At 36.2% G+C, this 12,838-nt stretch overlaps 1 protein-coding gene across 1 annotated transcript in view; it reads left to right on the top strand.

The window, feature by feature from the left end:
- The first annotated feature begins 8,911 nt into the window (after positions 1-8,911).
- The window catches only part of LOC111419174 (nuclear receptor subfamily 2 group E member 1-like), a 32,767-nt gene continuing 28,840 nt past the window's right edge, over positions 8,912-12,838 (top strand). Inside the window, exon 1 of the mRNA XM_071196651.1 lies at positions 8,912-8,988. The gene's annotated coding sequence lies outside the window, so the exon portion shown is untranslated. The remainder of the gene's footprint in view (positions 8,989-12,838) is intronic.

Below are 12,838 nucleotides of genomic sequence, written 5' to 3'. Positions count from 1 at the left end.
ATCAACAATTAATTTTGGTATAGTAATAAATATCAACATAGAAAAGGAAACTGTAATTACATTATTTATTGTTCTCGATCAGAATAATAGATGTCACTAAAATCAATGCATTATACCTGGTACCAGTATATAAATATTGTAAGGTCCCAAATAATTATTACCACAGGTATGGTGAACAAAAAGCTATGGAAGGTTATAGACGACGTATGGAGAGGAGAAAAGTTTCTGGACAGGTGGAGGCTGGGGATAATATGACCACTGTATAAAAAAAGGGGTAAAGGGGTGGTGGACAATTACAGAAAGATCACCCTGTTGTAGACGACATTTAAAATATATGCCAGGTACCTTGGCTGGGGAGATTGGAAGAGGAAATGGAGAAAGGGGAAATGTTGCCGGATGTACAGGCAGGATTCAGGAAAGGAAGAGGGGCAATATACAGGGTGGTTCAGTTTTTAATCGGGAAACTTTACTAGGACGTACTACTTGCCAAAATAACACAAGTTTTTTATATAAACGTAGGGTCGCAACTCGTTTGTTTTCGAGTTATGAGCTGCCAAAGTTGAGCCAAAAATTTACATTTTGTTTTGTATTTCGGCTGTAAGTAAACCGTAGAATTTGAAACTTTGTACGTATATACCACTCGTTAAGAACTTATTTTCAAGCATACCTTAAACTTCCCTAGCACCCTCTAAGGGGATGAAATTCACCACCCCCTTGATTTTTTTATAAGAACTTTTTAACGCTATGGAATATTAACATAAAAAAATATGGGTTGTAAAGCTCATTCTTTAGTGGTATTTTTTGTTTCTTTAGTATTTTCCTTAAAGTTAATAGTTTCCGTGTAAAAAATTAATATGTCGTGCCAAGTACCGCCATGTGCTGCCATGTTTAGCTAAAATTATTCTAAAAGTTGGCTCTGAAAACTTGTAAGTTTCATTTACGGTGAATCCTCACAATTATTGATGATTATTAATAATTTTTGACTGTTATTAAGCAAGAGTATCAATTTTTGAATATTGTTTAAAGCAACATAATTTGAAAAAAAACCAAACGTGTTATGAATTTCATCCCGTTAGAGGGCGCTAGGAAAGTTTAAGGTATGGTTGAAAATATGGTATTAGCCAGTAGTACATACATACAAAATTTCAAATTCTACGGTTTACTTATACACGAAATAAAAGATAAAATGTAAATTTTTGGTTCAACTTTGACAGCTCATAGCTCGAAAACAAAAGAGTTGCGACCCTATGTTTATATAAAGAACATGTGTTATTTTGGCAAGTGCTACGTCCTAGTAAAGTTTCCTGATTAAAAACTGAACCACCCTGTATAGGTACATGCAGAAACACCTGGCTGATAGGGAGTTGAATAAGAAGGGAGGAAAGTTGTATGCATTGTTTATAGACCTGAAGGCACCATTTGATGAGGGGGATAGAGGGATGATGGGGGAGGAAATGAGGAGGAGAGGTATAACAGGACAGCTGATAGAAAGAGTGAAGGAGACGTACAGGGAGACGATGGCCAAAGTTAAAGTGGGAGTCTTAAGCGAGGAATTCTGGACGATGAAGGGATTCAGACAAGGGTGCTCGCTTATTCTTTATTATTTATTCTATTATTACTTGCGATGTTGGGGTGGGTTGGGGTGGTGATGGAAGGAACAAAGATGAAGGACATGATAAGGTCTCTGGATATTTTAAGGCAAAGGGGTTGGAGCTAAACGTCGAGAAGACATAGATCATAGAGTTCTGCAACAGGCGGAGAAGAAAGAGGAAGGAATGGAGGTGCCAGGGAAGAGAGATATAGGAAGTGAAAGAGTATACGTACCGAGAATATTGATTCTTTGAAAGTAATAAGGTCGGGTCGGTGATTGGACAGGTTTGGGGATAGGGGGTGAGAACTTTTGGGAGGGATGTAGGAAAAAGAAAGGTTATGTTTGAGGGCTTGGTGGGGAGCACAATGATGTACGGCGCAGAAGTATGGGGATGGAGAGAACAAAGATTGCTGGAGGATGTACAAACAAGGTATTGGAGATGGGTACTAGGGTTAGTGAGGGAGACTCCGGGGTATGTGGTGAGGAAAGAGGTTAAGGTGGATTAAAGGATAGAGGGAAGGCCGCCTTGTAGGAAGCTGCTACAATAAACAGCTGGAAGAGTGCTGGAGAGAAATCAAGGTGAGGAGGTTGATATATGGGCAAGGAGATATATCGGACGATGTGGAGAGGATTGGGAGACGGTGGAACATGCTGAGAGGGTGTAGTGAGCTGAGGGAGCAGGCGATGGACAGGAAGCAGATTTTGGGAGAGGGGGTTGGGTTGGGTTGGGTTGGGAGGTAATTTGGGGCAAGAAGCAGAGGGCGTGGAGATGGGGGTTGATGATAATGTTTGGGTGTATACATATATTGTAGAATATTGTAAATAATTAACAATAAAACGCTTAGTATTAATCATTACCACAAAAAAGCCACTTAAAACAGGTAATCAATAGTTAGGAGGCCCAAATGGTAGCCTTACGCTGGAAAGAACTTCCAGGTCACAGACAGTCGAAGAGAATGATAACTCCGTCTCAAAACAAAACCAAAGAGCTTTTGTGCCTCGATGTAGAATACTACTTCTTCCACATTGGACAAGCTAAAGATCAAACTTGTCGACTTTGCAATGACGAGTAGGAGACCAGTGATGGGCGCTGGGTAAATACCCGGCGGGTAGATATTTCTAAAATGGGTATTTATCGGGGTATTTACCCCGGTCCAGATCGAAGACGAGGAATTGTCAATAATCAAAGACGTATTATCATCAGACGAATCTGTCGTAATTTAAATTAGATCAAGTTATTAGATTATTATTATCAAGCATCCCTCCGCGTCCATTGTTGGACATAGACCTCCCCTATTCTGTTCAATTCGATTCTATTCTGTGCTGTCTGAATCCAATTGTTGGTCATTCTTTTGACGTCTCCTTCGTCTGTTCGCTCGCGGTCTACACTCAAGCAACCGTTTTGTCCACTACTCGTTCTTCCTTCGCACGACATGACCCGCCCAGTTCCACTTAAGCTTTGCCACAATGTTGACCACATCATTTACGCCAGTTCTCCTTCACAGGTCTTCATTTCGTATGTAGTACCTCAGAGTTACACCCAGGATCGACCTCTCCATCTATCTTTGTGTTACTTGGACCCTCCTGGCAGTGGCTACCATTAATGTTAAGGTTTGGGAGCCCTATGTCATAACAAGAAACACGCATTGATTGAAAGCCTTTCTCTTGAAGATGTTTCTAAGTTTCCCGTAGGCTGTCCATATGAGTGTGATCCTTCTGTTTAGTTCGCTTGTTTGATTATCTCTCGATACACGAACCTCATAGCCAAGATATACATAACCCTCTCAATCTCATTAACCCCAATGTTGATGTTAGAGCTGGGAACAAGATTTGTCATCAATTTTGATTTCTCCTCGTTGATATTTAGCCCGACTCTTGCACACACCTCCTTTAAGTCGTTCAGCATTAGTTTAATCTCTCCAAGACTATCCGAAATAAGAACTATATCGTTCGCGTAGCGCAAATTACTAAAGCATTTGCCATCAATGTTTATGCCTTTTTGGGTCCAATCCAGTTGTTTAAATGCACTCTCCACGACTGTGATGAACAATTAATCACCCGGGTATAAATCCAGGAAATTTTCTCTTGAAAATAAATACTCCGGTATTTAACAACACTGTAGTAGACTGCTGAAATACATTGTTGAATGCGTCGCCAAAGTCCGCCTAAGACCTTTCCGAACAAGATCTTAGAGCAATACAAAGGTTCATAAAAGACCTACATTTGCCCTGAATCTTTGGATGGATTAAGTTACAATAGATCGTATAGGTTTAGGGTAGTAAACTTTCACCAGTGTTTTTGATCAATCTATGAATTGCTTTATCTAGCTCACTATGAGCCAGATATCGCAGACCAGGGAGATTTGAAGTATGTGCATGATCTCAAAGCGGCAATCTTTCGCAGTATATTTTCAGTCAGATTGTTCGCCATTGACGTCACCACATTGGTTCTTATAATGACGTTCATACCCTAGACAAAAGACATATTGACAGGTAAATTTTGGACCTATTATTATATTTGTGCATGACACGGTGACAAACTCTTTAATGATGTCTTGGGATGTAAGTTTCCGGATTTTTCCTTCAATAAACCATTTTGCTTTTTTTAGTTTGAAGTTGTGATTTGACAGCTATAGACTTACTTACAAGCGTTTTCAAAAATTTTCATTGAGTAAACTTGTATAGTTGCCGGTATTAGTCTTTCTGCTTCTACACCTTTCATATATGCAGACTTGTTACCTACTTTAGTGATGCTGCTGTAGCACTGTCTGCTGATGCTCGTTGTTCAGTACTACTATAGTTTTTGTATTATTATTTTTTAGATAACTTTCTTGGTTTAATCTCGTTAAATCTTCTTGATTGTCTGCTGCTTCAGGTGTGAGAGAAAAGCTTTTCAATAATCATCTAATCTTTTCTGTATTAATAGTTTTGATTTCGCTTTCTTTCGGGAGCTCTTTTGTCATTAATATTTGTCGTTTGATTCATCTACATCTAGCTTTCTAGAACCAAAGCAATGACTAGCAAAGAATTTTGATTTGGTGTAAACTTTGTTTGATATAACAAGGGTAAATTTATTTTTGTGAAATATTGATACCATTCTAAAAACATTATAATATAATTAAAGTAAAACTAGAACTAACACTAGCACTATCACTAGAACTAACACTAGACCTAGAAGCAAGCTCCAAGTCAAGAAGAAAACACTTCGAACTTGTTTCTGAAGAAGGTTGCAACATGGCATCCGAAACGTCAAACATTTTTTTAAAAAACGGCTTAACCCGAAAGTTTCTAGGTCTAGAGTTAGTTCTAGTGATAGTACTAGTGTTAGTTCTAGTTTTGATTTAATTAACACCGGCCGTGAAAGCCTTCGTACTTGTATTATAATATGAGCCGGTGAGAATGAAAGTGGCATAAGTCATAAAATTTTAAAAATTGAGTTAAGTCCGTATTTACAATCCTTAGGTATAGGTTTATTTAGAATGAAATGCGCTTTAGTCAATTTGTGTCGAAATTCACCTCTAGGAGCAACACGAATATTCATTTTGTTACAATACTTGACATTTGTTGAGAATGACAACGACATAAGTCAAACATTGTTACGCAAATATTATGTTAATTATTACTCACAACAATTTATACAAGTTATATTTCTACAATTATTGACAGATGCCTAACAACGGTGTTAATACTTTTCTTTCATTAAGGATTGTACCCTATTCGTCTAGTTCGGAAGACGAAGAGGAAACGACAAAAATGGAACATTCTAATAAAACTAAAAGTAGGAAAAGAATTCGAAATCCTTCCCTACACAAACAAAACATTGCGAAGCAAGCACGAAATTTTGGGCAACGATACGTTACAAAGATGGGTAAAATTATTGAGAAAAAAACATTTCAAGATGCTCTCTGTTCCTGCAAAAGGAACTGTAATGACAAAATCACGCCAGTAGAGCGAAAGTCGTTGTTTGAAACTTTTTGGAAAATGGGAAATTTCAAAAGACAAAATACATTTTTATGTGGTTTAGTAAGTAAAAATTCAGTGAAGGAAAGAAGGCCAAGAAAGGAAGGAGCCATTATGAGGAGTGCTTCATTTCAATATAATTTAAAACCAAACAATAATTTATCAGTTGTGGTTTGCAAGAAATATTTTCTTAGCACGTTTAACGTGTCTGAAGGAAGAGTTTCCCGAGCTTTAAGAAAAATACTCGATGGTCAGACTCCAGGAGATGACCTAAGAGGCTTAAAAGGCTGTCCTAAACGGAAAATATCAGAAGATGATAAAACTTACGTTATGCAGCATATCCAGCCATTTCCTTCATACGAGAGTCATTACCAGAGCCCGGACAGTTTAGGAAAAGTGCGCCCCTCTACACAAAACGAATTCCATGACAACGACGTAAGTACGTTGTTGTCACTTTTGACACCTTTTAAGTTACTCTTCAAAATTGAATTTCGAAGAGCGATGAGGGTACCTTAGCGAAGAACTTGCAGTGCAACATTAATTAATGAATTAATAAAAATAATATAAAAATACGCACTGAATTATTCATTTTTGGTTTTATTAAATTTATAATTAATAAATTAATTATAAATTATAATTTATTTTGTGACATAAGGTATGACGTATCCGACAGCTTCGCACACTTCGATTGAATATAGAGACTGGAGTGGGAGGCGTTTTAGGATAATTTTCCTAAACTGTCCGGGCTCTGGTCATTACACAAGGAAACACAACCCAAACAAAAAATATTTATGCCAATCATTGAGCCTGCGAAAAATGTATGCGCTGTACGGTGAAAAATGCTATGAAAACCAGAGGCAGCCAGTCAAGGAATATTTTTATCGGTATATCTTCAATACGAAATTCAACTTACACTTCTAGCCCGAAAAAGGATACATGTAAAAGGTGTGATATTTACAAAATTAAAATATCTAACCCAGATTTGAATCAAGAAGATACGACGGTACTCGATAGAGATCATGAATTTCATCTGAAGAAAGCTGAGTTAGCTAGAAGTTGTATGAAAGATGACGCTGAAATTGTTAAAATCAATCAAGAATGTTATGCTTGTAGTATAGATTTGCAAAAATCCTTACCATTCCCAGTTTTAACGGTTTCTGATGCTTATTACAAAAGAAATCTTTACTGCTACAATTTTGGGGTTCATGATTTTGCAAACGATTCCGGGTTTTTCTACGTATGGAATGAGACAGATGCCGGAAGAGGCTCACAAGAAATATCGTCATGAATATTAAAGCACTTAAAAGTTTATGCTAACAATAAAAAGAAAGTCACTGTTTACAGCGATACATGCGGAGGACAAAATCGAAACATTAATATGTGTTTGGCATTAATGAGATTTATTCAAAGTGATGAAACTAACATCGAGGTCATAGACCAGAAGTTTTTGGTACCGGGCCATTCGTTTTTGCCTAACGATTCTGATTTTGGCAGTGTAGAACTTGCAGCAAAAGGAAAAGTCATCTACGTTCCAGAAAACTGGTATGAAATTATGACAAATTGTAGAAATAAAAAAAAATTTATAATAAGTACAATGAATAAAAATGATTTTTTTTCTACTGAAAATTTAAAGAGGAATGTTAGTAACAGAAAAATCAATATTGAAAATAAACGTATAAACTGGTTGAAAATCCAGTGGATTAGAATACAGAAAGGGAGTCCTTATAAGATAATGTATAAGGAAACATTAGAGGACATGATAGAGTTTGATGTCCTAAACATAAAGCCAACTGGCAGAAAGGGAAGGCCTATTTCTTTAAAGAACGTACCGTACGTTAAACTTTATACTAACATAAGACCTATAGGGGAGTTTAAAAAACAGGATATGATGGCTTTGTTGCCGTTTATTCCTCCGGTGCATCACAATTTTTTTTTAAATCTATGTACATCCAATGCTATAGAAGGCGATATTGGACCTCTATCTTTCCATGCAGAGGAAAGTGATGAACTTAATAATAAAGAGGAAGGTGATGACGAACTGCAGGTTATGAGCCAGTAGTGGACACCTTTTGAAAAATTTTCAAAAATTGAACATTATAGGACGCATTTGTATTAGAATGTTGAGATTTTTAATATTTTGTTTGTTCTTTAGTTGCACATTTCATTGTTCCTTAGGCTTTAATTTTAATTTTATTTTATATTTGTGTTAAATACATTAAAAATGTGAAGTAAAATGGGAAATGTTATTTAATTGAAATTGATTCAAGTAATAAGAGCCTTGAAAATGTACAAAATAATAACAACTTTTTTTCGATGTAAGTCCAGAAATTATCATATTACCTTGCACGTATTTAGGATGAAAGTGGCCTAAGTCACTTAACCCCTACTTTTTATAGTATATACAAAAGATGCAGAATATAATGTTTATAAATCGGGTTAATCATTTAATTTCAAACAGCAATCAGTTTTTAGTATTGCGATCTTTTTTTATTTGATTTTTCAATAATAATTTTAACATACAATTAAATTTCTCCAATTTGTCAAAATGTGACTTATGCCACTTTCATTCTCACCGGCTCATATAATGTTTCAATAATCATTATTCTAATTTTTTCAAATTTAGTATTATACAACCTCTATTATATTTATTGTGCAGAAACCATTTTATTTCAGTTATTCAATTTTCTAGAGAATACTGATACGAACAAAACTAAACTCGATGATTGAGAGGACAATCCCCTCGATTTCCTCCTACTCGCGAGAACAAAAAGAAAGAAGAGCACCAAGGGTGCCAACCACGGATTGCTATTAATTGATTTCCGATAAAAGGTTTCTCCGTTTAACATAATAGCGGTAAAGTGTTGACATCTTCTGGGTGAGAAAGATGCCACGTGTCCTTCCCGCTAGTCCTCGTCAAAAAAAAGAGGGTTTCACCACCTTCTCTTAAAAAGAAGATATTTTCTCCGCCTTTTCCATACGAGACCCTATTTCAGATCACATCATCGCATTTATATCGAATTGTTTTTATTCATTTATTTTAATTTGTTGGCTTTAGGGGTTGATTAATGTGGTGATGACCATGACGTTGGGGGGTAAGAATGCTTAGCGACGGGTCGAAAAGGTGCACAAAGATTACGATCGGCCAATCGTTGAACGGTCGCTTGAAGGGTTAACCAATGGAGACGCGACGTTAGCTAATCGGGGAGATTTAACCCCGCGGGGGTGCCAGGCGTGGCCTGGGGCGGACGTCGGCGCCGCCTCCTACGACTTTTGTCATAATCTGCGGTCGTTCTTTCGGCCACATGTCACTACTATTTACAAGTGGCTATACTATAGGTTCTGGTTGTATTACAAATAAGAGAATACTTAGGTATCAAGTGAAGGTGGTAGTTTTTTAATAAATGTTGGGTGTTTTGTGTGCAACTTTGAAATTCAAAGGTAAGAACAATAATCATTAATTTCTTATGGCCAAAGTGTACAGAATAAAATTGCTATCTATTTATCTTGTTTCTGGATTTAGAAGTTAATTTTGACCAAAAAGGTATAATTTATCAAAAATTTAGCACACAAAGTCTCTGAATTTGTGTGAATTTCAATACTTCACCATATGTTACAAAATCTAAAAAAACTTTTCAACATAATATTTATCCCAACTTTGTATAACACATTTGAAGTGTCGAAGCGATGACAAATTGCATTATCATACGAGGGACGACGGCTACATAGTTTTAACGACTTTTTTATACCATCACCCTACAAATTCGCCATCAAGCCGTTAACAAATTCAAACAACTTAAGATGTAAGGTATTATAATAATCACCGAAACATGACTCGAGTTTTTTCCTTCTTTTTTTTTACCCCCATCACCATCGCGACGCTAATTTACATATTGAAAATATCACGCAGATGTATTACAAATTGTATCGTAATAACATCCGACACATTGATTGACTTTTAATTTGACTTTTATCGTTTGTATATGTGTGACTTTTGTCAATTGCAAACACCTGTACACGAAAAATCTTTCCTGATTTGACCCCCGTCGGATTTAATAATCACCGTCGCACACGATACCGAATCGGAAGGGGGTGTTGTATTGGACCACACCTTATCGTGTAATTGTATTACAACTACAAATTACCCCATATGTTCAACTTTTTGCCTTTGCACACACAACCATAATATCAGTCACGTTAGTACGTATTTAACTGCTTCAGTGGTTCAAGTGTGGTATGTATATTCTACCCTACTGTATTAGTTATTGCGATAATTATAGGGTTTATACGCGTGGTTAGCAATTTGGTGTTTTTTTCAAAAAAATCTGCATATAAACCCTTTTGATATCGCATATGTCACTATTTTACTGACATTAGGTATTTAGAAAGAGATTGAATAAGGTGGAAATGGGGGCTGGGAAAATAGCCCCCAAGGAAAAAAATAGACCAAATTATTTAAAACATAATTTTCGTGGGTTCTTAGCAAATTATTAATAAAACCCTCAGAGTTCTCAAAAATATGCTTCCTCATCATGGCAAGACTATTGGGACGACATTCTGCCATAGTGCTTCCAAGCCAGGTTTTTACTCTCCTCAAGCTGCTAAAAGATCGGTCAACAGTATATGTCGTGCAAGGTAAAGTCACCAAAATTATAAGGGCTTTTCTGGTTTCAGGGAGAAAAATGTCAGCTTTTTTTATGACATCCAAAACACTTAGTTTTTTGGAGTCAGGTTTATCTTGCCATAGTTTTTGCCATAGTTCGATTTCGTTGTTATTTGATAAATTGTTACATTGGGAAAAGATTCTTCTACGAGGTCTTCAACTGACCTGTCTAACATTTTAGCCGGGTGTAATTTAGATAAGGATAATGATGGGATGTTTTCTTCAGAAAAGCGAACTTTAAGAGAATTAATAATTGAATCTAAGTATTGAAGGAAATTTTTAATAACTGTTTGAAACAAAAAAGATACTTGATAGCTGGCTCGTAGCTAAACTTGCCTTAATATACAAAAAAGGCGATAGGAAACATATCAACAATTACAGACCAATAAGTTTACTCCCGGTGATGTATAAAATATTTATGTCCATAATTACAAGGAGAATAGAGCAACACCTACCATCCTCCGAAGACCAAACAGGATTCAAGAAGAAGTTCTCCACGTTAGACAATATTTTAGTCGTGCAGACTTCCCAATGCTTTTATTATTTGTAGACTTTCAGAAAGCGTTTGACAATGTAAGAACAGAAACAATCTTACAGGTCATACAAACGTCTGGTATGGAAGATCAGTATATACGTATATTAAACTATATATACAAAACTCAAAACTAAACATCGAAATGGACAATAATAAAAGGACGATAACTCTAGGAAATGGACTGAAGGAAGGTGATGTGACTTCTGCAAAGCTATTCAATGCAGTATTGGAAACAATGTTTGTAGAAGAAGAATGGAAAGACCTGGGAATAAGAATAAATGGTCAATGGTTGAACAGGCTAAAGTTTGCAGATGACTTATAGGAAAAAACGAAACGGAAGTAAGGAAAATGCTGGAAACAATATCGAGAAGAGGGAAGCAAACTGGTCTGGAGATAAATATGAGCAAGCCAAATGCAATGTACGTAAAATGTGAACAAAAAAATAAAATAATTGTTAATGGAAAGGAAATCGACAAAGTAGAGCATTTCATATATCTAGGACAACAGATTACAACTAAAAACACAGGAGAAGAAATAACACGGAGAATGGCAATGGTATGGCAAATGTTTAACAAATACAAAAACATATGGAAAACAAACATAGAAATGGAGAAAAATTTTGGGAAATGTTTTAACAAACAAAATAATTAAAAAGATTAGGGTAACAGCAAGGGCAATGCATAGAAGGATGATTGGCGTTACGAAGAAAGATAAAAAAACAAAAGAATGGATAAAGGAAAAGTCAAATATCGAGGATATTGGAAGAATAGTATTGGGCGGGTCATATTATAAGAGTACAAGATGAGAGATGCACCAAGAAAATCTTAGAATAGTACCCAATTGACAAAAAGAGAAGAAAAGGAAGACCAACTGCCAGCTGGGAAGATGAGTTTAACAGGAGTTGTGGAGGAGTAACATGGCACAGGGTAGCTTGGGACCGACAAGAATGGAAGAGAATGAAGGAGATATACAAGGAAGTATGGGTTTACACGGACTAATATCAAGAGCATACGAACTCAGTCCCATTATGGGAATGCCACGGTTAACACCGAAAAAGTCACCAAAACAAAAAAGGAGCAAAGATGAAATTTTAATTTGTTAAATTTTTGATTTTTGATATTAATTTGCTAAAGTATGATTTTGATTTCTTAAATTTTCTGTTAAATTTTGGTTTTGATTTGTTAAATTGTAAAAAGTTTATGAGTTGCTTCTTTTGTTGGTGACAATAAATGGCTATCTATCTATCTATCTATCTATCTAAGTATGGTATTATTACAAACCTCCGCCATAGTTCTAAAGGGCTTGCTGCTGGGTTGGGTTGGGTTACTGACTTAATGTCCTCTTCCAGTCCAAGTTTTTCTGCAACGATAGTAGCGTCCCTAATAATTTCATCTGTGACGTTTTCTGGGCCGTTACAGTGGTTTTTTGTCAATTACAAAATGTGACTAATGTGCTGGGATGCCTTAACTGCATCCAAAGCTATGGATTGGAACACGTTTACCACAGATTCCATCACAGCTGAGTATTTGGCTATCAAAATATGGCTGAGAATAAACGAAACTCTAGAAGCTGCTGCATGGAGCTGATAAGCATTTTTTCTCGTCGCACTATTTTCTTCCCGTGACAAGGTTTCTAAGACCTCCATTATAATAGGAAAATATTATATAAAAATTCTAATAATTTCTGTTTCTCGCTCCACTTTGTTTCGCAAAGCTTGGAAATATTTGGTTCAATTTGCATCTCAAAACTGATTCTTGAAAAAATGTAATAATATCTTTGATGGTACCTTAGGTGTTCCGAATTTCAGACAGACTATTTAGATCATTAATGACTAGATTTAATTTGTGTGACGAGCAGTGAAAGAACAAAGCTTTTTTATATTTTCTGCGTAGGATTGCTTGCACACCACCTTCTAAACCGACACATTTGTACGGATCAAAATCTTCTTCTGCCAAAAACTCATCTATTGCTTTTGCTATACATCTCGCATCCAAAGCATCAAGCTTGACGAATCCGAGGAATACTTCTCGAACTTCGTTGCTTTCTTGATCAAAATATCGCATCCCAATCGATAGTTGTTCAGTACTCGAGAT

The sequence above is a fragment of the Onthophagus taurus genome, chromosome 6, assembly GCF_036711975.1.
Source record: "Onthophagus taurus isolate NC chromosome 6, IU_Otau_3.0, whole genome shotgun sequence".
Classification (NCBI taxonomy): domain Eukaryota; kingdom Metazoa; phylum Arthropoda; class Insecta; order Coleoptera; family Scarabaeidae; genus Onthophagus; species Onthophagus taurus.
This window is presented reverse-complemented; position numbering and strand designations above follow the sequence as displayed.